Source organism: Tupaia chinensis, unplaced genomic scaffold (assembly GCF_000334495.1).
Source record: "Tupaia chinensis unplaced genomic scaffold, TupChi_1.0 Scaffold139733_1, whole genome shotgun sequence".
NCBI lineage: Eukaryota > Metazoa > Chordata > Mammalia > Scandentia > Tupaiidae > Tupaia > Tupaia belangeri.
In genome coordinates, this window is record NW_006199613.1 from 428,311 (window position 1) to 431,713 (window position 3,403).

A 3,403-nucleotide genomic window follows, 5' to 3' on the forward strand; every position below is an offset into this window, starting at 1 on the left:
ACGGGCGTGGGGGGCCCGCGACTGGCGCATCTCTTTGGTAGCACAGAAGATGTGAAATTCCAGCCCAGGGCTCCCAGGGTTGGCAAGCCACGTGTGAAGTAGAATCGCAGCCTCACTGTGAACAGGAGGGGTTTCACGCGAGAGCGCACGCGGGCACTATGGGCCGTCTGCCAGCGAACAGCCGCGCCCTGTCAGCCCTCGACTCCTGCCCTCGGCTGGGTTTTCTGAGCCATGGCAGAGCACAGACATGCCCTTCCTGTTCTGTATGTGCAGACGCAGTCGGGCCGGGCAGGAGGGCCTCGCCTCCATGGTGCCCGGAAGGATGAGCGGCCCCAGTGACAAGCAAGCCTGCAGGCTGCGTCTCCATACCAGGCACCGTCCGAGGGCACTGTGGGGGCCATGTCTCCGTGCCTGGCCCCATCCGAGGGCACCGTGGGGGCCGTGTCTCCGTGCCTGGCGCCGTCTGAGGGTGCCGTGGGGGCCGCGTCTCCATGCTTGGCACTGTTTGAAGGCACTGCAGATATCCATTCACCCACGTAACCCACAGAACCAGGCCCCAGCGCTGGAGGGCTCTCCTCGCTGCGATTCCAAGGCAGAAGGTTGAGAAGTGCCAAAATGTGTTACAATATATTTTTTTCTCCCCAATTTGAAGACAGGAGGGTGAGTTGGCTTAATAGAGTTTAGAACTGTCATTGACAAAGTGAATTCAGCAACAGTCAGATCCAGGGAGAAAAGGTCGGCCGCTTACTCTTCTCTTGGCAGGAAGTTGGGAAGGTTGTCCCTGCAGAGGTTCATCACTTTCCAACGCTCTCCAGAGCAGTGGTGGGTCTGCGATGTGCCCGCTCTCCCAGCAGCCCGTGCCCGCCCCTGGAGGGCTCCACAGGGACCTGCTCGCCCCACCCATGCAGGGACCGAACCGCTGTCCTTGGCTTCTGCGGCCTGGAGGAGTGTACTCAGTAATTTGTTGCATTTATTTCCAAGTCAAAAACTGATCCCCACCTTGGAAACGGATAGATTCGGCTTTGATGATGAAAATTAGTAGTATAATGAAGCCCAAGAACAATTTTTTTCTTTTTTAAGGAATAGGAAATGAGGTGTTTAAAGAAAAAGTATTATGTGTGGAGCCAGTAGGTGGCATGGTGGTTAAGGCTCTGGGTCCCCATGGCCGACTGTGGTTCACATCCCAGACCTAGCAGCTTGGAATCGTGCTGGACACGTGTGCGTGTGTGCCTGAAATCTCAAGAGGAGAATGGTGGAGAAGGGAATGCGGCGTGGCCATCCCCTGGGGGTGACTTCTCACTTTCCCTCTCTCTCGCCTCTCTGGCAAGCCCATGTGTCTTATAGCAAAAACATTTAAGAGTCCTATGGGCCTTGTGTTTGGTCAACATGGAAACCCCACCACACTCCGACTGAAACTCCATGTCACCGATGGGGAGGTAAGCCACTTGCCGAAGGCGTGGTGCCAGGCGGCTCAGAGGACAGCATGCCCGCAGGACCCATCACCCCTTGCAGCCGTGCTGCAGCCTACTCGTTTTCATTTGAAAAATGGCTTGTCCCCAGCGGCACGCACTGGCCTGGCGAAGCTTTCATGAATCTTTCCGTGGAAGCCCCATCAGAGCCCAGAGAAACAGCGACAGCTAAGACGGCCTCTGCAGTGGAGGCCCAGTTCCTGACCCGCTCCTCCATGAAACTGAGCTGGCATCTCCGACAGGCAGAGGGGGCTCCCGGGACCCCAGAAGAGCTGTTTGAATGAGCCGTCTGCTCTGGGCGCCGCCTGGCCATGCCCGGCCTGGGGAGCAGCTGAGGATGGTGGGATTGTATTTCCTGTCTGTGAAACTTATTTCTGCTCAAAAGTGCAGTTTCCCGAGTACTCACTTTTTGCAGAGCGGCTCCCATTAATTTAGGCAGTGTAGTAATAGAGGGGAGATATTTCTCAGAGATCTCACACTCGGTGTTCTGAAAAAAGATGTATTTGCCATTATCAGGATGTTCTAGAAAAAATGTGGCTTACACCAGTCATGGACTTTTTCCCCCCAAATAAGCATTGGCTTAGCCTAAGCCCTGAAAACCTAAGGGTGACATTAACTAGTAAAACAGTCCTCAGTAACGCAGAAATGGGGCCCAGCCAGTGTCGTCAGGAGCCTGTAAACCCCTAGGTTTTCAAGGGCATGTCTAAAAAACTATTAGAGCCCAAACCTGAAGTCACTCTGAGTTAAAGGGAGTAACTAAAAGGCACTGGGGGAGGTGCTCGGGCCCAAAGTACCGGAACAAACACCACCTGCAGCCCAGGTGGAGCCCAGAAAGTCCCAGGCACTTCCCCTTGGAACAAACAGTACCTGCAGCCCAGGCAGAGCCCAGAAAGTCCCAGGCAGAGCCCAGAAAGCACTTCCCCTTGTGCGTTTCCAAAAAGTAACTTTCCCAAGTCCCACAGGTACTGGGCAGTCTGTGGGGTCACCTGGCCACGCCTGGGTCCCAACCGCAAGGCACAGCCCCTCGTGGGAGGTGGGGCTGGGGCAGAATTCAGCCCCGGCTTGGCTCTGTCTGGCCCTCCAGCCTGTGCCGGTGGTCCGCGCGGGAGTGCAAGGTTATCAGACACCCGGAAGGCCGGCAGGACCGCGCAGCAAGGCAGGGTGGGCGGAAAGGGGCGTCTGCGTGTTCGGGGGGGGCAGGTCTGCCTCTCCAGCATTTCCACATGACTCATGCAGGAATACATTATGGCGAAACCCTTCCGGATCCCAGCCTTAGCAGGAAACGGCTTTCCTCCCTGCTCTGCCTACGTCCTTCTCTGTCTGGCTGAAGAGAATTTCCAACAGAGGGACGCCCTGTCTTTGTTCAGAAGTCCCCGGGCTGGACTCAGCGCTCCCAGGTCGGTGGGCGGGAGGGCCAGGCGCCAGAGGCCTGCAGCCGAACCCCGCAGAATTAAACTCTAATTTTAAAGTCCCTTTTATTGAAATATAAGTTTGTTTAGTATATTTACACCACACCTATGCACATATATACACAGAAGGCAGATCTTGTCAAATAAAAAAGTTCTCCTTAATAAAAAATTAAAGTAAGAACAAAGAGTGCACGACGCTGGGTCCTCCCGGTGAACGTCATCGTCAGTCTGGAAGAAGAAACCCACGAATCGGCTCGGTCCACACAGCAGGCCCGAACAGGGGCAGGAGGGAGGGCGGAAGGTCAGAGGCGCATCCCGCCCTGGCACCGGCCCGCCCGGTTCGGCACAGCGGTCCCTGGTCGGGCGGGCCTGGGCGGGGCCGGCAGAGCTCCGGGCCGCGCGGAACTTCTCCTTTCCGGAGAGGCACGCGGGGCTGGGGCGGGCTCACCCCCCAGCGGAGACCAAGCCGCGACTGCCCGAGTGAGGCCGCCCTTCCCCGGGCGCGGCTACGCCCCCGGCCGGGGG

The 3,403-nt window shown here is 57.0% G+C and overlaps 1 long non-coding RNA gene across 2 annotated transcripts in view; it reads right to left on the reverse strand.

Annotated features, from left to right (window-relative positions):
- Positions 1–3,403, reverse strand: part of LOC106736398 (uncharacterized) — a 33,439-nt gene that overhangs the window by 27,687 nt on the left and 2,349 nt on the right. For both annotated transcript variants that reach the window (XR_003546785.1, XR_001371412.1), the window contains exon 2: positions 1,876–1,956. This is a non-coding gene — a long non-coding RNA (uncharacterized LOC106736398). The remainder of the gene's footprint in view (positions 1–1,875; positions 1,957–3,403) is intronic.